The sequence below is a fragment of the Globicephala melas genome, chromosome 15 (assembly GCF_963455315.2).
Source record: "Globicephala melas chromosome 15, mGloMel1.2, whole genome shotgun sequence".
Classification (NCBI taxonomy): Eukaryota; Metazoa; Chordata; class Mammalia; order Artiodactyla; family Delphinidae; genus Globicephala; species Globicephala melas.
Genome location: NC_083328.1, coordinates 42,894,641 through 42,922,537, shown reverse-complemented (window position 1 = coordinate 42,922,537; position 27,897 = coordinate 42,894,641).

Here is a 27,897-nt window from a genome sequence, read left to right as displayed (position 1 = left end):
GTGTATGTATGTGTGTATGTATGTGTGGTGTGTATGTGTAGTGTGTGTATGTGTGTAGTTGTGTGTGTGGTGTGTGTGTATGTGTGTGTATATGTGTATGTGTGTGGTTGTGTGTGTGTATGTGTATGTATGTGTGTATGTATGTGTGGTGTGTATGTGTAGTGTGTGTATGTGTGTAGTTGTGTGTGTGGTGCGTGTGTATGTGTGTGTGTATATGTGTATGTGTGTGGTGTGTGTATGTGTGTAGTTGTGTGTGTGATGCATGTGTATGTGTGTATATGTGTATGTGTGTGGTTGTGTGTGTGTGTATGTGTATGTATGTGTGTATGTATGTGTGGTGTGTATGTGTAGTGTGTGTATGTGTGTAGCTGTGTGTGTGGTGTGTGTGTATGTGTGTGTATATGTGTATGTGTGTGTGTATATGTGTGTGTGTGTGGTTGTGTGTGTGTATGTGTGTAGTTGTGTGTGTGGTGCGTGTGTATGTGTGTGTGTGTATATGTGTATGTGTGTGGTTGTGTGTATATGTGTATATGTGTGGTTGCATGTGTGTGTGGGGCGAGGATCCTCCTCTCGGTCAGCACCATCCTGCCTCAGCCCTGGGGCTCTAAGGATGGAACCAGGAGTAGGTTCCTTCCCACTAACTGAACAGGACTTTAACCGCGGAGCAAGGATGAGCTTCAGGGCTGCCTCTGGCTCCGCGGACGAGGGGAGGAAAGGGCCGCAGCCCCGGGTGCCGCGGAGGACGCCCTTGCACACAGAGAAGGGGCTGGCTTCGTGCGGCTCGTCCTGCTTCCTCCTGGAGCAGCCCGTGGGGAGACGGCCAGGCTCTTGCTGCCCACCGACCGTCTGGGCGCCGGGAGGTGACACCCCAGTGGCAGGAGAGCGCTGGGCAGTGTCCCTAGGCCTCCCTTGGCTCTGAAGCCTGCCCCAGAGGCACCGTGGAACCTGCCGACGGTGGCTGCCAGTCCTCTGTGCACACGGACGGCCAGTCTCAGAGGTGGGGCCTCTTCTGCGTAGTCGGCTAACGGAGCAGCAGGCATCCCCACTCGCCCGTGGATCACGGGTGTGGCTCTGGATAACCAGAACACCTCCCCACCCCTGAACCTGACCAGCCGCCGCGCTGGCTCGGCCTCTGCCCCCTGTGGTCACCCGGGGGCCGCCACATCCCCAGGTACACGCTGCCCTCGCACCTGTGCCGGCCCAGATCCCAGCTCCACCAGGGGCCCCTTCTTGCTCGAGACCTTCCCTGTGGACAGCCCGTCTCTGCCCCTGGAGATCCCTCGGACCTTTTCCGTCCTCCCCTGTGGGTGTGTATCTTCTGAGTTCCTGGGGCGGGGGAGGGGGGAGCAGAGCCCCGTGTACCCAGCACAGCCCCTGGCACCGCCCCTGGCATAGCGGACTCAGCTGCATTTTTGAAGGTTCAGCGAAAGCCCCACGGATCATCTCATGGTCAGTTCCAGAGACAGGAGGAGAAGCTTGGAGCTGGGTGTTGAGCAGTATTCTGAGCAGGAGAGTTGGCCCTGCCTGGCGGGTGGAGGGAGCCCAGGAGAACCAGGTCGGGCGCTGGAAGTCTCTGCTCCAGCCCAGCTCTCTGCAGGCTTCCAGTGTTTAGGCAGCACTGCTGCAGGTGAAGGAAACATCACAGCTCCTCTCTCTGGGACACAGGAAATAGGAAGAGGAGTTAGAGGACAGAGACGATTCTTCTCTCCCAGGTGCAGATCTGAAGTGAAAACCAGGCCTGTCCCAGCCACATGTATAGGGTGTGGGTCCTGATGACCAGGTGGTACCCAGAGGGTGACCTGGAGGTCAAAAGTAGGCCAGGGTAGTGACCAAACTTCCAGCTGGGACGATAACCCTTGCACTGGCCTCTCTGCCCTGAGGTCATGACATACACGTCTGGACTGGTGAGAGCCCGTGTGAGCGGGGTCCTGTCTGGGATGGCCCTGTTTCCTAGGCGACAGTACCAGTCAGATGAGAGCTCCAGCTGAGTCCCGGGTTGGGCTATTCATTCATTTAGCAGACAGTTGCTGAAGCAGGACGGGGTTGCAGGGGACACCCTAGCCTGGGGGAGATCGGGGAGCGGGACGAGGGTCGGGGGTCAGGCAGGGCACGAGGCGAAGGATGTGGAGTCTGGGACCTCCGGAAGCATGCAGACTGTCTTCCGGGACTGGTCCCCTCCCCAGGACATGCCTGTATCCACTGTCTCCTGACTTGGGGTGTTACAGACCCCCCAACATACCCCTCGGGGAGGCGCCTGACCGGCTGAGCAGGGCTGTGCTTGGGAAGGGGAGGCGGGGGCACAGACCGCAGCAGGGGGTGGCCAGGAGGCTGCACTGGAGGCAGCCTCGTCCCAGGTCCCAGTGGCTGGTCCTGGGACCCCCTAAAGTCTCACCCCTCAGCCCCTCTTCACCTGGTCTGAGCCTTTGGAGGACACGGGATGTCCACGTGGGGCCACTGGAGGCCTGGCAGCAAAGGTGGCAAAGGCATCACTGTGGCAAAGGCCTGAGTGTCCCTGGGGGAGGGAGCCAGGCAGCGGCAGCACCAGTGAACCAAACCCCCTCGCCTACCGAGGATGACTGTACAAGGACAGTCTTTCTAAGAGATACAGCTGTCAAGTTGCTGTGCCTTTCACACATGGTAGTGAGTACCCCATCTCTAGAAGCATGCAAGAGGAGGCTGCATAACCACCAGTCAGGTATGTTGTAAAGGAAAGGACCACCTTAGGTAGGGGTTCAGCTGAGGTCACTCCCTCATTTAGCAGCGTTATGTTGATTAGTGTGACCAGGTGGTGGTCAGGGAGACAGGTGACAGTGACTTTTGGGGCGGGCGCCCTCTCCCCAGCAATAGGAGTGCTACTCGCTCCTGTGACTCTGCAGAGTCAGTCCTGCAGGCTGTCCTTCGTGCTGCCCTTCTGATCACTGCTTGTGTTTTGACAACCAAACACTGAGTTCTGGGTGACTACGACCCATCATTGCATCAGACCCTGACGTCTCTGCAGCAGGAGGAGGACGAGGCCAGGAGCCCTGACGGTGCAGACACACACAAGACCCCAGGGGGGACGTGGCAACTTCCTGTTCGTGAGTCAGCCTTGTCACAGTCGTCAGTCACTGGGCTCAGGACCCAGCAAAGGGCTTCTTGGGCCTGAACATTCCATCATGGGGTTATCCTGGGGAGGGCAGGGGGGGCAATCTCTCGAACAAATGAATGTTCTCAATGACTGAACCTTACCTCTTTAACCAGGTAACAAATAAGAACTACATTTGTTTCCATTTGTTTAAAAAATGAATTATTCCATAACTGACACACACTTGTCACAGGAAAATTGGCAATACAGATGAGGAAAAGCCAGATAAAATAAACAAATTCCCCTAAACTAAAATTTCCCGGCACCAGCCGGAAACAACTTGGGCTTTTCTGGGCATTGATGTGCATGTGTGTGTGAGCGTGTGTGTCGGTGCGGTAACAGAGTCTCACTGTAAAACTCGACTAGCGTGCTTTTCCATATACAATACCTTGTTTATGTCTTTCTATGTTAATACATTGAATTCATCCATTTTAAAGCTACCCGGCATCCCATGAGCACAGGTGTAGATTTTCCTAAGACTGTGACTACTTTAAAAAAAATCTGTCTAAAACGAGTCAGAGCACACACCCTCCTGCCTTCTAATTTCCTAATCAGGGTGGGAACATGACACCAGCTGAACTCCTGGGGCTCTGAGTTCACTGTTGTTCAATGAACCCCACAGGTAATTTCAATAAGGAGCTGGTTTGGAAGAGGAAAGAGCTCCTGGTGAAGAAGCGGATGGCTCTGGGGCGTGTTCTAGAGAACATTTCTGGATTTTAACCCCGGGGGGCTTCCCCACGAGTGCTCAATGCTCCCTGCCCCACACCGCCTGCAGCTGCATTCAGGACCTTTTTTCTCCCCCCAAGGGAGAGCAGCACATCGTCGTAACCAGTGCCGGGCACTTTCCTCACCATCTCAGTCCTGGCCAGCCCTCATCTTGGAGCTGGGAAGGATTCTGTCCAAAGCAAGAATGGGTCATGAAAGGGATCTCCAGTCCCCATCACTGAATGGACCCCAGGGACCGGCCCCACCTGGTTACATACAGCGCCTTTGGGCTTATCACGGGCAGGGTGACCCCAGGTCCTTTGCTACGAGGTCACTTAAACTTCTCTGCAGGATTGGCCGCCCCAGCGATTATCCTTTGGAGAGGAGAGAATCAACAGAACGGGAGATGACGGCCTCAGAATTGCACCTGTCACAGAGCTGCTGGCATCCACGTCCCCTGGGGTGCCCCTCAGGATGCAGATTCCTGGGGCTGACACATCTCCTCTGCACAGAAGGAGTTGAGGGTGAGCCTCCTTAACATGCCGGTAAACCAGCACCCCATTGCTTGCCGGAGGGCGCGCAAGGCAGCTCCTCTCAGGGCTCCACTCCTGCACTGCTGCTTCCGCCGGGAACGGCTCTACACCGGGAGGCACCTTTGATCATTGATATCTCGCTGGATGGCTGGCCCCGGGTGAGGCGGCGAGCAGGAGGGAGGAGAAAATAGATGAGAATGGATGCGCTTCTCCCCGAGTTCCACACACGATTCTTTTTTTGTTTCTCTTTGCGTTTCCACACGACAAATTCGTCTCCTTGTTTTTCTTTCCAAAATATCCCCTCCTACCCATGTCCTCACTGCCTCTGGCCTGGACCAGGCCCAGGCCCTGACCCTCAGCAGCTGTCTGTCCCCTGAGACCTGCCACGTCCCCAGGCCAGGACAGAGCCCGTGGAGAAAAGACAGGAAAAATGGCGATAATTGGGAGTGGGGGGGGGGTGCGTCCTTAAACCGATGGCTTGAGTAATTGGAGTGGATGCGCATCGTGTCCTGGGAGGAAGATTCTGTGAATCTGTGTGGTCTGAGTGGACAAGTTCATGCCGATGACTTCGGGCTGATCTTGGCTCTGCCCGGAGGCGACTTGGCTCTGATAAGCCGACCTCTAGCTGAGCCTTTTGGTTTCTGAGAAGTGGAGGAATCACTGGGAGTCAACCCGATCTTCCAAGATAAAGGGCCAACCTTAGATGGATCTATTATTTCCTTGAGATCTTGGAACAGTGCTTTTATTTGTCCAATGACGTTTATCTATTAAACATCTGTGAAACCCTGGGTGGTTACAGACGCGGCAGTAGGTGGTCACGGATTGGAGAGAGTGAATGATGACTCATCGCAGGCGTCCTTTATCATTCTTCAGGGGATTAAAGACATGACTCAAAATTGTTCAAATGAAATGCAACAATTTATATCTGCCGTTAATACATAACTGACTAGATAAAACAATAGTTATTCATTACTCACCAGAAATCTGGTTTGCATAAGTCCGTTTTTTATTTAAATCAAACTTTCCCATCTCTATAAAAGCATTTTTTCATGGACGACTTTCTTTCGCGAACTAACTGCACATTGCTGCTTTCTTAAACAAGGTGTTCTTGCGGGGATTTTAATTTAAGTGGACTTGCTTTATGTTGTGCTGTGTCAGGTCAAGTGAACCGTAGAGCTCCCCCCTGCACCCCCCGTGACCCTGTCAGGCCAGGATATGGCACTCTCTCTGCCCATCCGTCGTTGGTCCCAAGCCCCCTGGGCACACGGGAAGCGCACTTGCTCTCCATGTCAGCTCTCTTCCACCTGCTACATCCTCGACCCCGTCACTGTCCCTCTCGCTAAACCTACTGCAGGAGCCTCCTAAGGCGCTCCTGGCCCCCAGCATCCTCCCATGAACGGGGAGCGGCCCTGGATGTTAGGAGCGATGTGGGTTGTCTGTGCCATATTTTTCTGTCCTAAACCTTAACTCTTTCTGACCAGCCAGCAGGGCAGCCCCAGGAACGCCGACCCACACTTGCCATCAGTTCAGGCCCCCCAGCCAGGTGCTGGTCTGCTTCCTGGCCCTGCTGAGTGAGCGTTTGGGGCCCCTGTCACAGCAGCATCTAGGTCGGAGTGTCAGGGACAGGGCTGTGAGGCGATGTGATTTCAGCCCTCGGGGGTCTCCTCAGAGCCTGAGCGAGGCTCGGGTGGAGGTTGGGTCTCTAGCCCGGAGAATGTGCATTTCCCAAACTTCTCAGGCCAAGGAAGTTTTTGTATCCCTCAGAGCATCGCAAGGGATTTTGGTCTGTGGAGTAAACTCTGGCCAACGCTGTTCTGAGGAAGAGAAACGATGTGGTGGGCAAGTTGCTTTGTTCCAGGTGCATCTCGAGTTCCTGCGGGAGGCCGGAGCCACCTGGGCTGGTCCAGCTCCCCACGCACACAATGCCATGAGTTTCTGGTGTTCCCTCCCCGTAAAGATCCCTTTTGCGTGGACTCCTGTGTCCTTCCTTCCTAGGAAACAGGCAGCCACATGATCCCCAACACTGGCTGACAGCCGGTGTCCCCACACGCTGGAAGGACCCGCTTTCAGTGGTGCCGAGTCTTCTGAGGTTTTCCTGATCACTCAGTGCAGAGAGGACGACTTTTCCTTTTTGCGTTATGAAAATCAGAAATGTTACATTTAGGAAAAGAGCTTCCTTTTTAAATGATAAAGACATGCCAAAATAAAAAATACAAAGTGGACAAGTACACACACGAGTGAGATATTAAACATCCCACCATCCGGAAGTGCATCACCATATAACAGGAGACAGAAACTTGGGCCTTGTAATCCTTGCTATGGAGACACAAGAGACCCCTCTTGCCTTCAGAGGGGTCACTACCTTTTATTGGCTCAATCTGCTCCCAGAAACCAGCAAAATTCACCACCACACACAGTGTTCAGCTGATGTGGACTTTGCCTCTTACTGGTATATGTGCCACAGTGTAGGAAATAAATGTTTTAGAGGAAAAGAGAGAAGCCTCTCATCTACTTGTCCAGTAAATATTTATGAGCCTGTCTACTCGGGGTCAGGGTGACTGCGGGAGTCTCATTGCCACGTTCCTGCGAAGGCCTTCTGCTGACCTTCCTCTGGCCTGGGCTGGCGGGCTGCCCTGGCTGGGCGAGACACTGCCCCTGCTGGTCTGGAGCTTGGCCAGTAGCGCTGCTCTGGCATGTTCCCTGGACTGGCATCTGCTGACCCAAGACCCATCCCCAAGGGTCTCGCCGTGCCTGTCCCACTCTCTGTGACCACCTCCTGCTTGGGAAGCCAGATACTTCTTGATTCTTGATTCTTTCAAATCAAGACTTGATTTGAAGAAGCTGGAACTTCGTTCTTTCGGCAAGATTAGCTCCTTACTCTAGGAAGCCGGCCTGTCAAACCCCTTCTATTGCCTCTGGACACCCAGAGCTCAAATGCCATCTCCTCAGGCCTTCCCTGACCGCCCTGCCTGAAACGTCAGCACCCGACCCCCTGGAGCCCTCTGCCTTTTTGCATTTTCCTTCATAACGTTTGCCTACCTGGCCTCACACCCACGTCTAGTTGCGTGTTGGCTGCCCCACTAGAAGGTGAGCCCAAGGCGGGTAGGGGCCCAGTTTGTTCGTCACTGGGTCCCGAGCGCGTCACAGTGGGTACTGATCAATGCGCTTGAGTGACTAGTAAAGGCGTGGATGCACTGTTCCACACAGGGCCCCCGGCCTGCTCCCTGAGCTTCAGGGCAGAGACCATGACTCTGAGGAAAGGAGGTGCAAGCCCTCACGGGGCGCTGGGGTGGCCAAGGCCACGCGAGTGCTTTCTACTAGGACCCTGTTGCAAAGATCCAGCAGGGGGTGTGGGAAGCAGGGGTGGGGTGGAGGGCCTGTGCTGGGAGCACGGCAGGGGGCAGAGGAGCCCCACCCCCGACCTGGTCACCTGCCTACTGGGCCCTCAGCTGGGATTCTTCCTCCTCCCTCAGTGTCCCCTGGAAGCAGCGTCCCTTCTCACCAGTGTCCCCGCCCCGCACCTGCTGCTGCCCCTTTGCCTTTAGTCACATGTTCAAGTGTCTGCTCTCAAAATACTGTGAGCCCGAGATACCGGGCACATCCCACTGCCTTTGTCACCCCGTGTCCGGGACGCAGACGCTCAGGGAGCGTCAACAGGCTCTTGCTGGCCCTGGACCAGAGCTGTTGTCCGATGCCTCAGGGCAGGACAGAAGGAAGGGAAGGCACTCGCCAGGACAGTCTTCTTGCGAACATTTGCAGCCTGGGTCTCCGTAACAGAAGGGCAGGGCCCTGGTTAGGGCAGTGTTCCTGAATTCCTCCCCTCTGGGGCTCGCGGGCCACAGGACAGCTGGATGATGAAGCTGTCTCAGGATGACTCAAAGCCGACACGCTGGGGACGGCGGGTGAGGGAGTTCAGGTCACCTGGGGTGTTTGGTCCTCACATGATGACACTCAGCTCAGGAGGACCCCGAGATCGCCCTGCTGGGGAGGGGGCCAGGCCAGCGCTGTTTCCTGGATATCTGACCCTGAGGACCCCTCCCAGTTCTAGCTAATAACATGAGGTCATTCGGTTTATGCCATAATGGCTCACGCCTCCCAGTTTAACATTTTTTTTAAGTATGTTTTGGGATTTTCCTTTCAAAGAAACAGTCTGTGTGCTCCTGGTGACAAGTCAAACACCTCTGAGATCACTGCGCTGAGTCCTAGGGTTCGAACGCAAACTTCAAAAGCCGAGAACATCAGGTCATATTTAAAGCAGAAGTAAACCCCAGAAGAGTTTAAAAAATAACAAAATCAACTAAAACTGGGTAATGGAGGGAGGTGAAAGTGATTCTCCCGGTGGACTAGTAAATCTCGTCCCCGTCCCCTCAGAGCAACACACCCAGGACGTGACTGCAAGATGGACCAGAAACAAAATCCGAAATTTTGAAAGAATCAGAAGGAACACATGCACCCTCAGCAAAGAAAACACAAAATACAAACCAGGGAGAGAGAGAGAGAAAGAACTCACATAGAAAATCTGAGGGCAGAGCTAAGAACAAGTAGCTCTAAAATTTGGGCTGAATTAAGCATTTAAATGTAAAACACGAACCCCCTAAACACTAAACCATGAAACTACAAGAAGAAAATACGGGAGAGTTAGAAAAATAAGTAACTTTGGAGTGAAAGAGAGAAACATGGTTAAGGCACAGGGGGCCATTAAAAGAAAAGATTCCTATACTAACTATATACAGTAATCATGTTAAGAAAAGACAAAATTTACAAAGAATAACCAAGTGTGAACAACATTTGCATCACATATGAAACTTAAAGGGGATCGTTTCTTCACTTTGTATTTCATCAAGAGGCATCGAAAAGACCAACCACCCCATAGACAACGGGCAGAGCACATAGAGACAGAGGACTCATTGTCTCGTACACAGAGGAAAAGCTGAGAGATGTGATCAAACTACAAGATGGTCACGCTTCGCGTCGTAGGTCGGGACCTACTGGAAAGCGTCATCCCCAGGGGACAAAGCTGAGCTGGCAGTGCGGACAGCACAACCTTTATGCAGGGCCTTGGGCAGCAACCGTCAGAATAAAAAGCGCTAACACCACTCGCGGGGGAGGTGCACATGTAGGAATGTTTCTGGTCCTGTCCCCGCGTGCACAAGGGTCTGTGTGTCTACAACAGCTGACATTCAACACAATGACACATATACCAGCCCGGCACAGCCCCCAAAGGTTGGCCTACCGAGCGTGAAAATCAGGAGACAGAGAGAAAAGCTAAGGGTAGAGAGGTGTGTACACTAGACTAGCCTCTGAGTAAGAGCCACAGAGAATATTCTCTGTGCTCCTACCTGTGTACACAGGAGACCAGGAAGTCGTGGCTTCTGAGTTCTGAAGTACCGCCTAACCAATCCCTTGTAATGAGAATGCTTCGGGCAGGAACAGCACCCAGTGGTCTTATTTTCTAGCTCACTCCTGGATGTTATGCTAAAGTACTCAGCATAACTCAAACGTGTGCCCCGGTTTCTCGTTTATAGAAGAAGGTCGACCAGAGAGAGAACAGACCTGTCAGAATCCGTGCCTGCATCTCTGTCATCTGAGAGCCCACTTGGTGGCCCACAGCTGCCACGGGGCTCTGTGTGTCCCCTCTGCTTGGCCTGAGACCAGTTCCCAGGCTGTCGTCCTGGACTCCAAGCACCTGGGAATCTTCAACCAGATGGCTTTGGGGACTGACAGCGTTGTAGCCGTTAGGCCAGTGGACACTGGCCAGGAAACACGAACGGAACTTCTCCATCCACGTTCCTCTGGCAGCCCTGCTCTCCCTCCTTCCTTGGGGAGGACGCTGGGCTTCAGCTTAGGCTGGGTGTCCTGAAGAGCCTGAGAGGCTCAGAGACTAGATGGCCAGGTTAGAGATGCAGGTAAACCAGGTGAGGCTGCTGTGGCCACAGTACCTGCAAGCCATCTGCAGATGGGTGGGGATGCAGGAAATATTCGTAATGTGAGTTTTGCCAAGTTGCTCTGACATTTTTAACACTGATTTTGCAAATCTGCTTGTCTGGATGCCTAAAGTTTTTTTTTTTTTTTTGAAATTATTATTGTTATTATTGGGTTAGATCATAAAAACTGCTAGCAGGTCTAATCAGGCTGACTCTGTGACAGATAAGAAATATCAGCCTGAAAATCTAAATTTGACCTCAAATGGAGACCAGAATACAGAGCAGAGATGCTAGCATGACGACTGGGACCTGTAATGACTGAGACAGAAAGCCTGTCCCCCCTGCCTCCCCTGCAGCAGCTGTCCCTCCCGAGCTGCGCCCGGGGACAAAGTGCCCCCACAGGGGCTCAGCCGCTTACACCCATCTTGCAGCCTCATAACGAAGGGAAAATTTTGTCCAAAGACAGAGCGATGCCCAGGTGCGGGGTGTGCTGCTCCCGTTCACCACGATGGCCGTGCTTCCGGGGCCCCCTTGACAGTGCACCCAGCAAGACTGGGGAAGGGAGGGCTTAATGGGCGGGATTTGCCTGCCACCCGTGACCTGGGACAGGTCCCCACTGGTTCCTGGTTGTCTCCCCATCAGCGCAGATGGAGAAAATAACAGGACGACCTCCAGGCCGAGAGGAAGGGCTACCTCTCCCTCCACTCCTGCGGGCCCAGCGGAGTAGCTGGGCTGCCGAGGGGCTGAGCACAGCCTCCCTGTGTCCAAGTGCGGGCGCCCACCAGCCCAAGGCCGCAGCCATGCGGGTGCAGGAGGTTTTCGTCGGCCCAGCTGCCCTTCACAGGGCGCAGCCTGGTTGGGACTCTGGCCGGGGCCTAGGGGGACCGATTTCCATAGAGGCCACAACAAAGCACACCTCCCAGAATTCACACCCTCTTGTGGTCTCTGCAGTGTCGAATCTGGGCTGGGTTCTGAGTCACTCTGACCCGTGGACCTTGGCAGAGATGAGGCTCTGCTGTTCCAGGCCCGCCTTCGAGAGGCCAGGTGGCATGAAACACTCGCTCCTGGGATACCCGAGTCACCCTGCCGGGGAGACCACACGAGAGCAGAGAGGCCCTGTGGAGAAGATGGGCCCAGGATCCAGGAGAGGGAGAGAGGCCCCCTCCCGGCCACACCTCCAGACGGCCCCAGCCCTGGTTACCTCAAACTGAAACCACATGGGGGACACAGAGAAGCCAGGTGCCCAGCTGAGCCCAGCCACCACACCGAACCAGAGGGACAGCAAGATGGGTGTTGTTCTAAGCCCCTAAAACGTGGGTGGTCTGTTAAGTAGTAAGAAATATTACCCAACAGAGTCCAACGGCCAGGTCCTCACGCCTCTGCCGCAGCGGGCTGTGTGGCCTTGGCCAGGACTTAACCTCTTGAAACCTCAGCTTTCCAGCCTGTAGAACAGAGATAATACTGCTCAGCGTGGAACGCTGTACATCAGGATAAATGCTGTGGCTTCTGTTTGCATAACAAAAGGGCAGAGAACATGCATCCTGCATCCCCGCACTGGCTTTTCCTTAGATGAAGTCTGGGAGTCCGACTGGGAAGCCGGAAGCCAGCGGCCCCTGTTAGAAGGTCTTCCCTGGAGCCCGAGATGCATGTGTCACCTGGGTGCTCTCCCTCCCTTCTCCTGGGTGCAGGGAAGCATCTCTTGCCCTGCAGGGAGGTCACAGGGCCAGAGTCGAGAGACATCTTCCCCCATCACCCTGAGTCCTCAGCAGGTTCCGGGCCCACAGAGGGCCTGGCCCAATAGGTATGGTGTGTAAGCCCAGGTCGGACTCACTACTAACACGGCGTATTTCCTTAGAAGACAGGGTTTCTGCGTGGATGACTTTGTGTGTGTGTGTTTATAGTCTTTATTTTTTCAAATTGTGGTAAAACAGGCATAACAAAAATCTCACCATCTTACCCATTTTTAAATGTTTAGTTCGGCAGGGCTTAGTACATTCATATTGTTGTGAAATCGTTGTGTAATTTAATTTTTAATTTTTTAAGGAACTGCTATTCTATTTTGTACCACAGCTGCACCATTTACATTCTCACCATGATGCACAAGTTTCCAATTTCTCCACATCTTCTGCAACACTTGTTGCATTCTGTTTTTCTTGTGTGGTTTTGTTTGTTTGTTTGGAATAGTAGCCATCTCGATGGATGTGAGGTTTTGATTTGCTTTTCCCTAATGATTTGTGATGTTGAGCATCTTTTTATGTGCTCATTGGCCAGGTGTATATCATCTTTGGAGAAACTTGTGTTCAAGTCCTTTGCCCATTTTTAACTGGGTTTTGTTGTTGTTGTTGAGTTGTACAGGTTCTTTGTTTATTTTGGATATTAACCCCTTATCAGATATAATATTTGCAAATATTTTCTCCCATTCCACAGATTGTCTTTCACTGTCAGTTATGTCCTTTGATGAATAAAAAGTTTTTAATTTTGATGTCATCCAATTTATTTATTTTTACTTTTGTTGTCTGTGCTTTGGTGTCACATCTAAGAAATCATAACCAAATATAGTGTCATGAAGATTTTCCCATATGTTTTATTCTATGAGTTTCATAGTTTTAGGTATTTGATCCATTTTGAAATAATTGTATATATAGTGTAAGGCAATTCATTCTTCTTCCTGTGGATATTCAGTTTTCCTAACATAATTTGTTGAAAAGACTCTCCTTTCCCCATTGAATGGTCTTGGCACCCTTGTTGAAAGTCCTGTGAGTCATTGTTTCTGGGCTCTCCATTCTATTTGTTGCTCTATATATCTGTCTTAATGCCAGTACCACATTGTTTTGATTACTGTAGGTTTGCAGTAAGCTTTGAAATCAGGAAATGTGACATCTCCAATTTTTTTTTTCAAGATTGTTTTGGCTATTCAGGGTCCCTTATTCTATATGAAATTTAGGATGAATTTTTCTATTTCTGCAAAAAATGCCATTAGAAATTTGATAGGGATTTTGCTGAATCTGTAGGTCCCTCTGGGTAGTATTCACATCTTAAAAATGTTGTCTTCCAATCCATGCATACAGGATGTCTTTCTAGCTACTTGTGTCTTCTTTAATTTCTTTCAGCAATGTTTTGTAGTTTTCAGTGTACAAGTCTTTCACCTCCTTGGATAATTATACTCCTAAATATTTTATTCTCTTTGACTCTGATGTAAACTGAGTTGTTTTCTTAATTTCCGTTTTAGATTGTTCACTGTTAGTACATTCTGTGCGGAGGGTGTGGAGAGGCCGTGGAGAGCGTGATCTAGCTGTGTCCCCAAGGTCTTAGGATCCCATGCTTGTGCAGCTGGAGGAGCCCTGACAGCCTTGGTTCAGGGCTCACACTTTTCCAGAGAAGGGACTCTCTCCCAGAGAGGTCCACTGCTCACAGCAGCCATCCCATGAAGGGTGCCGTGAGAGCAGGGCCCTGACTCTAGCCATCCCCACATCCTGCCCAGGGCCCATGCCTTCCAGTCCGGAGTGCTGAGAACTTCATGGCCACAGAGTGAATCTGCACTGTATCGATGGCACCTGCATAAGACAAATACAATAAACTGATTCTGATGTTCCCTAAATCCTGGCCCGTCTCTTTCAGGCTGTAGTTGGAATAAATTGATTAATAGATAAACAGACATTTAAAAAAACCCTTAGCTGAAATCACAGTGCAGCCCCGTAGAAAAGGACCACACCCCCTCCATCCACGAAGGTGATGAAGGTCATGGACCAGAAGTTGCAGGCGGCACTCATCCTGGGCTCTGTAGGGTGATGCTCTCATGTCATTGAAAGTGTTTGGGGGCCTCACACTGCCTGTGTCCTCAGACGGCTTATCTCCAGGGCAAAGGCAGCAGCTTCTGGGGGTGGAGTGGACCCACCCTGCATTGTCAGGGCTGTCACCTTCCTGCTTCTCTAAACTCTGCAGTCCCAAGGGGAAGCCCGGAGGGCGGGTTGTGTGGGTGTTGCAGCCTGGGGAGCCTCTGCCCCAGGGGACTTATCTGCGGCCACGCTCCTGGAGCCAGGCCAGTGACCTCGCTTCACCCATGACCTTCCCCACCGACTTCTCAGTTCCAGGAATTGTTGGGAAAATCCCATTGGAAATCTGAGGATGGCCGGGTCCCTTGACACTACCACTGGTGCGCTGAGACAGAGGGTGAGGTCGGGCCTGACTGAGGGGCCGTGTGACCTGGAACCCCACCACTCTCGGGGGCCTGTGGGGAGGGGGCTTAGATTCTATCTCCCTTCTGCTGGTCTTGGCTCCCAGGACGTGGAAGCAAGCCCAGGCCCTACAGGGCTGGACGGTTCTCATGTTCTTGGCCTCCAGGCCTCCAAAGGGAAAGCTTTAGGGTGAAGAATTACACACCTCATTAGAAAGCCCCTCCTCTTCAGTATGAAGCCCAGAAACGAAGAAAACAGAGAGGAAGGAAAAGAGACTATTGAAAGCCAGCGCCTTTTTGGCTTTCACTACATGCTTGACACAGCAAAGAACTTGACCCCCATCCCCTCGTTTAGTTATCACAACAACCTGTGAGGCGGCCACGGCCGTCACCCCATTTCACAGCTGAGGACTGAGAGGCAAGGCAGCCACGTGTCCGGGACCAGCCTCGGACTCTCCAAGGTCCTCGTTCACGAATCGTGGGGATTTGAGGCCGCGACAGCAGGGCAGTAAAGCAAGTGCAGGCCCTTCTGAACACGGCCAGTGACCACACAGGTAGCACACCTGGGCGCCACCTGGGCTGGTCCCAGAGAGAGGAGCAGGCAGCCTGAGGAGGAGATCCCGGTGCTGAACCGCCCTGTTACGACTCAGATTTCACAACAAATGGAACTTCTTCCCTTTTGTCCTGCCTTGGTCCCTGGCAAGTGGGGTGCTGCGATCCTTCATTCAGTTGACAAGCGTTTGCCGACTTGGGGCCTGGGCAGCATGGAGCTGGTGTGGGTACATGAGTGCCCACTTGGCTCTGTTCCACGGGTAGAGCCCGCTGGGGCTGGGTCTCCTTGCAGAGGACGGGGAGAGGCCTTACCTGCCTGCTCCAGCTTTGCTCCCCCACCCCCTCCCCAATTCTCCTCCCATGGGACGGCGTCCACAGGGGTCCAGATGTAGAGCGTGGGCTCAGCTCCCCACTGCCTCAGAGCAGCCGCTCACTCATGCTTTGAAAGAAACATTTTCCGGTCCTGACTCTCTTGGAAAATGGCGTAGGAACACTTTGCTGGTAATTAGTGTGTATGTAGTAAGCGCTTAACAAATGCTGTCCTTGAGGCAAGGGGCAAATGGGGGTGGGAGGGCGGAGCCGTGGCCCCGGGCTTGGTTCCGCTCAGGCTGGAGGAGCAGCCCCAAGGACTCCAGGCCCAGTCCCTCCCCAGGAAGTGCGCGGGGGCCTTACTCCCTGAGGACCAAACGGGTGGAGGACGTCTCAGGGGAGACTCAGTTGCATGTCCCAGGTGCAGAATGTACATCATCGCGTGAGCTGTGTGCTGGTTCCCTGGGACCCACCTTCCCGGCAGAGTAAACCCATGCTGAGGCTGGCTTGATGTGCGGGCTGTTTCTCTTGGGTGTGGGGAAAAAGATAAGAACGAGAAAATTAAAGAGTGTGTGATCCGCACAACCAGAAAGCAAACAGTGATTGTGATGATAATATAATGACAAGGAACCGGACTTACCAGAGAAAGAAAGGGAAGGGGCCTGGCGATATTCATTCTCTGCTGCTGGCCTACGGGGGCAGCCGGTCACTAGGAGTTCTCTGGGATTCTTAGAAGGCCTGGCCGATAGTTGGTGTGTTTCCAACTAGCGCTCAGGTTCTTGAGGTTTAAGGTCAGTTTGAGCTTGTGGATGCCATGCCAGTCTGACCAATATTGCAACATCCCGCCGCAGGAACACACAGCGGCAGTGCTGGTGTGGCTGGATCTTCCGGTGACAGCAGAAATAAATACCAGTTCATGGAAAAATAGAAAACTGGGCTATTCTCCAGCGTATCCTCGGAATGCCCGAAAGAGGGGAATGTCACCCTCACCCCTGCCCCGCCCAGTATCGCAGACACGACTGTGGACGCTGGCATCTCCACGTGTCTCAAGATGCCAGGCGTCTGGGTTAAGACTCCGGGATCAGAGCTCACAGAAAGCTCCAGTCACCCACCGCCAGCCCCGTGCAGGTCATGCAGGGCACTCAAGGCGTGACACGTGAAGCCCAGGGTTCCCCAAACCAGTGTCCTGTGCTGTAGGATATTCATGAGTGTTACTTACAAAAAAAAAGAAGGTCCCATGACCCACTGACTTTGGAAAACACTACTTTAAAGTAAAGCAGTTTTATTATTTAGGAGTTGTTGGTGCCTTTAATATGGTAATGTGTTTAATCAGCCGGAGGGGATGAGTATGCAGCTAGATCCAGACTTATTTGACAGAACACGGATACTGTACGTTTTTAAAAATGGAAAATCTACGGACTTATTGTGAAAAATACATGCTCCAGGACAAAGCCTTGCCAAATAATACTGGAAGAGCTGAACATGACGAGTTTACACTGAGCTGTACTCAGCAGTGCTCAAGTGTGATTTACGCTGCGGCATTCGGATGCTCGTCAGGGAAATGGAGTGACAGGAAATCTGTTAAGATTTGCGTCTTTTGACGTCTCAGACACTTGTGCATCCTGTTCAGAAAGCTCAAGCCCACCTACATTTTCCCGAGCCCGTGACAGGGGAGCCTGGAGTGCGGGCCACGTGAACACAGCCGACTGGATTTTGCCCTGAGCTCCCGTGCTGCTCTGCAGCTTCACAGGAAGGCTGGGTAAGCAGAATGAGCCTTTAAGCTCTATAACCCTTGTGTGCGCTTGGCGGTTTCTCCTTCCTGGTCCTTTTCATTTAGGCTGATGCCCACATTTGCACCAGCCCCATGCACGAGCCGGAGATTCATCCTCCAATGGCAAGCGTCTGGGTCCGGCCTCTGCGTCCACTTCTGTCCGTAGGTCCAGGGTGGGCTGCCTTACAGAGGACCCGTGCCTCGGGTTGGGACCCCGTAAGCTGCCCCTGAGATAAGCTGGGGAGAAGAACCCTGGCAGTATCAGGTGGGAAGTGGGGGGATGAGGTGGGGGTGAGGGAGCTGGACCACGTGCTTTGGGGAGCAGAGCTCTGCTGGGTTCTCTGTCCTGTTGGGTCACTGTGACACCACATGAGAAGGTTGGGTATTTGTCCTCTGACCCTCACCTCCCACTGACTCAGGCCTCCTCCCAGGGGTGTCAGCTCCTGGCTCTTCCAGGAGAAAGAAGGCCCGGGGGGATGCACATGCTGGCCCCGGGAAACTGGAGTTGTCAGGGGTGAGGGCCCAGGGGCTGTGCCTGGCCCAGGTGACGCTCAATCTCTAGCACTTTGTGGTCAGCGCTTCTTGGTCACAGGTCCTTCCAGCTTATGAAGCCCTCCTGTCCACGAACCAGCTTCAGCGTCACCCAAAACACCTGTGCATCTTGGACACTAGAGAGCATGTGACAGAATCGGGCTTTTCTTCTGCATACTCTCGGTTGTGGTTTTCAAGCCGCCGCCTTTCCCGAGCCCACGGCCCTCTGAACTGGGCATGAGGAATGCCCGTCTCTGCTTTGAGAAATCCGGGAGGCACCAGCCACACCGGGGCCACACGCCAGGGGAGCAAGCCAGCAGCTGTGCTATTTTCAACTAAAAAATAAGACAAAACTGAGGCGTTACAAAGTTTTCATATGTGAGTCGACAGTAGTACCTAGTTGTAACTTATGCATCCAGGTCCTTGTCTCAGGTGGGCTCTGAGGGGCCCTGGCCGTGACAGGTAGAGGAATGAGAAACTCTTTGTGACCTGGAGACACAGAGAGAAGGTTATGAGTCTTATTACTGATCAAACTAAACACATCCCTGAACCCTACCCTTGCTGGTCCCAAGCCTGACTCTGGGTGACCTTGTAGGTTCAAACAGCAGACATGCTCTGCAGCCTTGGGCTTGGGGAACGACTCGGAAGGTACGGGAAGACCTTCTGCTTGCCCAGACCAGTGCGTCTCAAACGGGAGGGCTTGCTGAGGCCCAGGTTGTGTCTCCCCAGAAGGGTATGTGGAACCCCCAGTACCCGTGAATGTACTTTGCAGATATAATCAGGGTAAGGTGAGGTCGTTAGGGTGAACCGTCATCCAGTACGACTGGTCTCCTTATAAGAAGAGGAGAGCGGAACAGGGAGACAGGTACGTGGGGAGAAAGACGGCAGGTGATGACAGAGATGGGGGTGACATGGCCAGAAGCCAGGGGACACCCCAAGCTGCTAGAAGCTGGAAGAGGTGAGGAAGGATCTTTCCGTGGAGGACTGGGAGGGAGCACGGTCTTGCCAACACCTTGACTCAGGATTTCCAGCCTGAGGAACTGTGAAAGGATGAATTTCTCTTATTTTAAGCCCCCCCAGTTTGTGGTACTGAGTTACAGCCGCCCCAGGAAACTAATGCAGAGTGGGTGGGAATTCGCATTACTAACAGGCACCCGGGTGGCACTGATGCTCCAGGTCTGGACCTTGCTTTGAACATCCCTGACCCAGGTCAGGCCAGGTCAGCCCTGCCCACCGCACACATGCACGTGGAGAGGATGTCTGTCCAGGCGGGCCTTTGACCCCCACCCTGCAGCTGCCGCCTCCCAGCTTCGTCTCCCCTGTCCCTGCCTCCCCTGCCTCCTGCTGGTGCCCCACCCTTCTGTGCATTTGCACATTCTCTCCTCTGCCTGCAAACCCTGCACCCCTGGCCCAGAACACTCCAGCTCAGCTGTTACACCCAACCCCGTCCTCGCGCCCCTCCCCGGGAACAAGCAGTGTCTTCGCGTCCCTTCTCACCAAGGAGCTCGTGGTCCGTGCGTCCCCAGGGTGCCGGGAGCTGCCATTGCAGCAGCGACACTCTGCACGCCTGTCTCACTTCTGCCTGGAGCCCCACTCGAGCCCATTTACCTGCCCAGCCCTGTGGAAACTCATCCGTGTTTCTGGGAGCAGAAGGAGAGCCAATGAAAGGCTGTGTGTCCAGAGGTGTCCAGCTGGGCGCTGCTGTCCTGGGGTCTGCGGCGAACATAGTGGACAGTAGTTCAGAGTAGTTTGGGTCAAGGTTATTGCGAATAACTTCCCTGGCCCTTCAGTTAGCCCCCTTTCTGCTCCCCTGACAGTGGTGTGAGGGCGTTTATTATGGCAGAGCCCCTGTGCTCTGGGCGGTGTTGCTGGTTTAGCGGAGGAGCGGGTCCTGCTTGCCCTCCCGGACCAGCCAAGCCCACTGCGGTACAGGCCCTGGTGACGAACAAAGGACGACAAAGGTGGGGCCGTTGCCCTTCCCAAGCAAGTTCCTCCACGTTGTGAAAGGAAGAGCAGAGATGGCGGTAGTTTAACTCATAAAACTTTGTTTTCCCACCACCACTGGCCCCAGGAAAGGATACGGTTTTGACTCGGCTGGTGGCCAGCATCTGCCCCGGCCACTTTCTAACTGTGCCAAAACTGATGTTCATAAAGGGAAAAATCAGGGGGAGAAAACCCAGTTTCCCCCGCCGGCCTGGGGCCAGGGGCGGGGACTGCTCCCTCCCCCAGTGGGCTGTGCATCCCTGGCCCATGGGAGTCGCAGCAGAGCCAGGGGCTGTGGATTCTCCAGACACTTTAGGGAAATAAACAAAGGAATTCGAGGTCAGATGTCTCAGGCAGCCCGGTTTTCTCTGGAGGCCTGGGACAGATGTTTGCCTGAGGCCCTGCAGTGACGCCACGTGTGATCACAGAGTGTGAGCAGGGAGAAATCTGGAAAATGGGGCTTTCAACCTCAGGCCATCCTTGGGCGCCAAACACAAGCTGGATGCAGAACAAAAAGTGCAGACGTTACAAGAAAGAGGCCGGGTCAGGCGGGTGGCCCCGCTTTGGCCTCGAGGCACCCAGGAGCGCCCGCCAAGCTGACCGGAAGGTAGGACTCGGGCAGTGTCGCCCGAAACTGCTTCAGGTCAGGACGTCTATGTGCAGACCTCCAGTTACAAATTCTCATTTTCTTTCCAGTTTTAAAAATGTACTATATATACTTATTATAGAAAGTTGGAAAAGAGAGAGAAGTGTTTGGGAAAAAACGTCACCCATATGCCACCACCCAGAGAGGTTCCCTGCGGGCAGATCAGGGGATTTCTCTGCAGCTTCAGACATGATTGCATTCACTCAGCAGAGACTTTTAAACCTTGAATGTTAAAAGATGAACACTTCCGTCTCCAAGTATAAACTCTTGTGAACGTGGTTTACTCATAGTATGTCAATCAGCAGAGTTTACTTAACCGGACTCCTGTTGGATTAGGACGATACCCTACGTGTGTTTGTTTATTTGTTTCAATAATGGTTCCATGATCTTAATGCAGAACACTGGTTTTGTTCTGCGCGCACACACACACACACACACGCAGATGCACACACACATGCAGACACACACACAGACTCAGACCCACCCAGAGACACACGCAGGCACAGAGACACACATATGCACACACTCAGACACACACACACACACACACACACACACACACACACACATCTTGGATTCTAGTTTGGTTTCTACTGCTAAGCAAATGTTTCCACTTGGTCACTCAATCTTTCTGGACCTGATTCTTCGTATTTGTGAAATGAGGGGTCAGAGCAAGTGACCTCGAGTTCCCTTCAGTTGGAGTGACCCGGAAGTGCTGGCGTGAGGGCCCTTTCTGTGGTGGACACGTGTCCCTGTGGGCCTGGGCACTTGGAGGTTTGCGAGTAAGCCCCTCTTTTTAACCATTTTTCATATCACCCTCAGTGGATGTGTGTTTGTTTATAAATTACAACTAGGTACTACTGTTGATCCGCATATGAAAGCTTTGTAACGCTTAAGTTTTGCCCTATTTTTTAGTTGAAAATAGCACAGCCTCTGGCTTGCTCCCCTGGCGTGTGACCCCGGTGGGGCTGGCGACTCCCGGATTTCCCAAAGCAGAGACAGGCATTCCTCATGCCCGCTGCGGAGGGCCGTGGGCTCGGGAAAGGTGGCGGCTTGAAAACCACAACCGAGAGTATCCAGAAGAAAAGCCTGATTCTATCACACCTTCCTGAGCGTCCCAGACCAACGTGGACGTGGGCCTGCTCTGGTCTTTCCAAAGCTTCCCTCCTGGAGACCTGAGTGCGGCCCAGGCTGTTGAAACGGGTTTGAAGCGGGTGCCCGGCCAGCTGGCATGGCAGAAATATTAAAGATCATTTGTTAAGGTCATCGGCCCTTTTTCTCTTACTTTTGTCCCAATTTTTTCACAGGCCCTGAATTAAGGACCAGAAATGAAAGAGTTCTCCAAAGTCCCCCAGGCACCTTGCTTTAAACCTGGAGGAGAAACTCACAGTTTAAATCACGAATGACGTCCAGGAGTTACAACGTGTAGGTAGGCGTGTGTGTTTGTGGGTTTGTGAGTGTGGATCTCAGGAGGCCCACTGAACAGCTGCACCGCTGGGACCCCACGTTCCAGCGACATCGGTGTGGGGAGCGGGGGGCTTGCACTCTCCCAGGGATTCGGAGCCCCCCTCCCCTGTAAACTGCACTCCAACCACCTCTGATGCCCAGCCTGATCTGGCTGTCTCCATACGGTTCACCTGCAATGGGTCCCTCGCGCTGAGGCCTGGCTACTCCTTCTTCCAGCCCAGGGAGCCCAGACCTCTGGGGTTACCTTGCTAATCATGCCCGCAGGGCTGAGTCCACCCAACAGTGGGGGGGGGTGCTTCTGGAACCGGATGGAACCCACCAAAACTTTCCCCAGTGATGGGCTATCGCTAAGTCAGGAGCCAACACTGAGGCACCGGGAGATTCATTAATCTTACTCCAGGTCAGAAGCAAGTGATACAGGTGTGGTTGGTGGTAAGGCCAACAATAACTAGGGAGTCAACACAACTGAGTTTATAAGCCGTTCACGACATCGTGGAGGTAGGTGTTACTAACACCGTGATTGTGTGTCACAGAAAACAGGCCAAGCGGAAGCCAGCTTCCCCCAAAGTTTTAAAATCATCACCAACTTTGTGGTAACACGGATCTCTGCTTCCTAGTCTAGAGCAGATTTTTTCCAGTTTTATTGAGAAATCATCGACACACATCGCTGTGCAAGTTTAAGATGTACAGCATGATGGTCTGATTCACATATATTGTGAAATGATGACCACAGAAAGTTCAGTTCGCATCCACCTTCTTATAGATACACTGAAAAGAAAAGAAAAAAGCTCTCCTGTAATAACTCTTAGGATTGACTCACCAACATTTCTACGTACCTTCCCAGCAGCGTAAGCTCTAGTCATCGTGTTGTATTTACATCCCTAGGACGTTATTTGTCGTATAACTGGAAGATTTTGCCTTGTGACCACTTTCTTCCTATCTCCCCTCCCCTCCCACCTCCTCTGAAAGTGGATTTTTTTTTTTTTTTGGCCGCACCTCCTAGCTTGCAGGATCTTAGTTCCAGACCAGGGATTGAACCCTGGCCCCAGCAGTGAAAGCACCAAGTCCTAACCACTGGACCTCCAGGGAATTCCCTGAAAGTGGATTTTTAACAGGTGATGTTTGACGGTGCAGAGTGAATGCAGCCCTCAGTGAGGGCGGTGCGGACCCAGAGGCCACGAGGCCCAAAGCCATGTCCCGAGCCCCGGGACCCTGCGCACGGGCCTCTTCTGCTCCTCAAACTGTGTCCAGGTTCCTGGGCCATGGAACTCCTGTGTTCCCAGTTTATCTCCCGCGCCCTCGTCACCTCCCCCTGCACGGCCTCTGTTCCGCTTACTGGTTGGCAGTGGTCCAGGCAGGAGTCCCCAGGGTGCCAGACAGAGCTGGCCTTGCAGACAAGCTGAGGGCAGGGGTCGTGGGTATGGAGAACAACAAGGCTGTCGCCACTTCCCGGCCCGTGACTCTAACGGAATGAGGAGCACGACGAGCTCCCTGAGCTCCCGTCCCTGGACCTGCAGAGGAAAACCCTGGGTCCCTGTTTGGCTGCCGTGGCCGCTTAGCCTCCACTCCAATCTGCAGGGCAGGTTCGGCTAAGCGGTCGCCTGGGGTCCCCGGCAGCTGTGTTTTAGGAAGAACCATTCCACCCTCCAGCATGGCTACGCCCTGAGACTCCGCCTGAAACATCGTCTCGACCAGACTATGGGCACCGGTGCCTTCTTCTCTGGGAGCTGGAGCCTGGACTCCCCCGGCTTGTGAGAGACAACCGTGAACCTGGGGAGACCGCACAAACACAGCCTTTCTCAAAAGTAAACTGCGAAAGAATAGCTGAGTTATATTCACTAGTGAACGCTTCTGAATTCCCGATTGTTCTAGGACCTTCTGTGCTCGTGCGTGACGCCTGCCTGTGCACCTGTCCAGTGGAGGTAAGGCCCTGGCTCTGTCTCCTCTCTGCTCTGTGCTGGGCAGTGTCGCTGGGCCACAGTGGAGGTATTCACACCTCGGAGAGAGGCAACCGCTACACGGAGGGGCTTCTCCCTGGGGAGAAGGCAGTTGGTAGTTTCCCGGGACCCCTCGCTGAGGATGCTCTCGGTCATTGCTGTGCTCCCAGCGGCCAGCACAGCGCTGGGCACACGGAGGCAAGTTCCCCACAGTCTCCTCCGGGGAGCTCCTCCCCGCTTGCTCTGGACCTTCTTACCGTGGACGAACTTGCTGGGTGTCTGAAGGCAGTGCCAGCCAAGATACTGGCAAGGCCATCTCCACCAGCGTGGTGACCACTTCTGCCTGTCCGGCCCTGCCTGCCCCCAGTTCTGGGCCTTCTGCTGCAGGAGTCGTGGACCTGGCGGTATAGGAGGACCTGGAGTTCAAAGTCCGCCTCAGCCACGACCCTGGGGCAGGACCCTGGTTCCCATGCACCCCAGTCTCTTGTCTGTAAATGGGGTGATGCTAGGGTTTGCTGGGGTTGCCATGGAGATAAAAAGACATGACAAAGAAATGATCAAAGTGGTCATGACTGGTCTTTCCGATATCCGGGGGCTGAGCCCTGGCCCCCTCACAGGGGCCCCTTAACCTCCGTTGGCCTTACTTGACATGCAGGGCTGTGGGAGGTGATGCGGAGGTCAGGGAGCCCTGGCTCCAGCCAGGTAGGCACGCTGCAGCGTACGTGGTTGAGCAGTGGATGGGATACCTTAAGGCAGAGGTCCCTAACCTTTTTGGCACCAGGGACCAGTTTCGTGGACGGCAATTTTTCCAGGGACTGGTGGGGGATGGGTGGCGGATGGTTCAGGCGGTAATGCGAGCGATGGGGATGGCAGAGGAAGCTTCGCTCGCTCCCCCGCCACTCACCTGCTGTGCGGCTCGGTTCTTAACAGGCTGCAGACCGGTACCGGTCTGCGGCCCGGGGGTTGGGGACCCGTGCCCTAGGGGACGGGGATGGGCCCCTGAATTTGGCATCGGAGAGGTCAGCAGGGCTGGATAACATCAGAGGTAAAAGTTACTGCTGTTTCAGGAAACGGGAGGGTGAAGTGTAGATCCGATCGTCCACAGACACTCCTGGGCCAGCCTCTACCCCCGTGGGCTCTGGAGCCAAATCGGCACCGAGACCCCCATTCAGCACTCCTCCTCCACCCTCCAGCCACCTAGGGCTCTGACCTCAGTCACAGCGCCGGCCGGCTCATCCCCGGGGCACTGTCTGCTCATGGCTGGAGCTGACAGTGATCTCCGGCACTTGCATCAGCGCTCAGCTTCGAAACCCAATCAAACATTTCACTTCCCAAACACCTCTTTAGTTCAACAAAAGCTCCCTTCATTCCAAAGTGAGACTTTGCAGAGACGTGCTGTTACTCAACAGGCCATTATAAAAGTCAGAACAATTACATGAGGAAGAAACGGAGGAGTTACCAGCAGTCGGGAAGGGAGAGAGCTTTTTTCACAATTATTACCTAATTCTGCACTGAAGCCATTATTGGGTCACTCCTCATTTCATGTAGTGAATGTGTTCAGGGCACGTAGATTTGTTTCTTCAGGGCAAATTCTCCTGCATTTCGATGTCCACATGCAGGAGAATGCTTTCATGGGAAAAAACCATCAGTCCCTTAAACTCTAGTCCTACAGTATCTTCCGGCTTCTTTCCTTGCAATTTTAACTTTTTAAAATGGACATTTTTCAATCACATATAAAAGTCAAGGGAATGATGTAATAAAAATTGATAATATAATGACCTCTGGGCACCCATCACCCAACTTCAGAAGTTCACTGCACAGCCAACCCCATTTCTCCTGCATCCCACCCATCCCCCCAGCCCACTGGAATCAAATCCCAGAAAGGTTAGTAGTTTATCTGCAAATATTTCAGAAAATATCTCCAACAGGGAAAGAATCTTTTAAAGTATATAGTCTAATGGCATGAACCTGCCTAAAAATGATAATCACCATCAAATATACAATTGGGGTTCCTATTACCCCAACTTTCCTACGGGCTGTTTTTTGCTGCTTGTTGGAGCTAGGATCCAAACATTGTGCAAAACTGCAATTGGCTGTCATGTCTCTTAAGCCTCTTTTCATCTGTAGGCTCCTCTCTCTACTTGGTTAGAAGCTGGTTATTTGTCCTGCAGAGTGTTCTATGGTCTGGATCTGTTGGCCGAATCTCCACGGTGTTTTTTAATCACGTCCTCCTGTCCCCTGTACTGTCTGCAAGGGGGTAGTTAGATCTTCTAGCTTGATCAACCTCAGGAATGGGTTTGTTTGTTTGTTTGGTTATTTATTTGCAATGACCCATCGTGGAAGGTGTGGGGTCCTTCCCTCAGGAGGTACAGAATGCCCACTTGTCTCTCTCTCTCCCTTTTTTTGCTTTCTTAACAGCCATTGATGGTCATTGCTATTATTTGACCAGGGGCGGCAAAATAATGATATTTTAATTCTATTATTACTATCTCATTTAATAGCTGGAATATTTTCATAGAGAAAAAATCGGTTTCATCAGCTATTGTGTTGCCCTAACATACAGCTAATACAGGAAAGGCAGGATACACACTTGATTCTCCCCTTTTCTTTATGTTTTTATTGAAGTATAGTTGATTTACAGTGTTGTGCCAGTCTCTGCTGTACAGCAAAGTGACTCAGTGATGCACATATAGACATTCTTTTTTCATATTCTTTTCCAATATGGTTTATCACAGAATATTGAATGTATTATTACTATTATTATTATTATTATTGCAGTACGCGGGCCTCTCACTGTTGTGGCCTCTCCCGTTGCAGACCACAGGCTCCGGACGCACAGGCTCAGCGGCCACGGCTCCCGGGCCCAGCCGCTCCACAGCATGTGGGATCTTCCCGGACCGGGGCACGAATCCGTGTCCCCTGCATCAGCAGGCGGACTCTCAACCACTGTGCCACCAGGGAAGCCCTGAATGTATTATTAATAGTTCCCTGTGCTATATTGTAGGACCTTGCTGTTTATCCATTCTATACATAAAAGCTTACATCTGCTAATCGCAAACTCCCAGTCCTTCCCTTCCCCACCCACCTCCCCCCGGGCAACCATACGTCTGTTCTCCATGTCTGTGAGTCTGTTTCTGTTTCATACATATGTTCATTTGTGCCATATTTTAGATTCCACATCTAAGTGATATCATATGGTATTTGTCTTTCTCTTTCTGACTTACTTCGCTGAGTGTGATAATCTCTAGTTGCAACCATGTTGCTGCAAATGGCATTATTTCGTTCCTTTTTATGGCTGAGTAGTATTCCATGGTATGTATGTACCACATCTTTATCCATTCATCTGTTGATGGACATTTAGGTTGCTTCCATGTTTTGGCTATTGTCTTTTTATTTATCAATAATTTTTTCTAAAAAGCAAAACCAGAGCTGGGGATGTGAACCTCAGCGGAGGAGGGGCTGCCACCAAGGGCTGGGGCCTGCCAGCCTGGGTGAGGTTGTCAGGTGTGCTCAGGGGTTTCTGATCCCAAACACCCTGCTGTGTTCCCATCACCTACTCCTGACACCCCCGCCATCCAGTTCCCAGCTGGCCCTAGAGATGGTTGGGCAATTTACTGTAGGTTTAAATATTTAAAATTCTTAACTCAAGCTAGCAAAGTGTTGAATAAAACATGGATTATCTTGCTATCTTGAAAAATATGCTTTCGTAATGACCCAGAAACTCAGGGCTGAATTTAGAGCTCCTGGACCCCTCCACATTCCTGGGCGGAACTTGACCTGGCCGTAGCCTCCCTGCCCTTCCTCCCCAGCTGTTCTGCACCTCCAGGTGTCTCGCGTACACTTGTGTGACAGGCCAGCATGCCTATGTGTACAGACCCTGCCTGCAAACACCCCGTTCTCTCCATAGGCAGAGACAGACAAGGAGGCCTGCAGAAGGTCTGAGAGGGGTCCGACCCTGGGGGCATCATTTGCAAGGAGTCGGGGGCTGCAGGGGCAGACCCCCGGGCGGATGCATCTCCCAGGTCTCTCTTTCCCTGAAAGGCGCTGGCTGCCTTCCTCTGCAGCAGAAGGAACTGTGTTATTAGCAGGTGACCACCGTGGGAGCTCAAAGCTTTCCTGCTGGACAGGAGAGAGAGCTGGGTGCCCTCACCCCAGCTCCTGCCTGTCCCGAGCATAGAGGTACGAGGGGAGCAGCTGGATGTCAGGATGGTGTGCCGTGAGAGAAAGTGGGGCTACAGGGG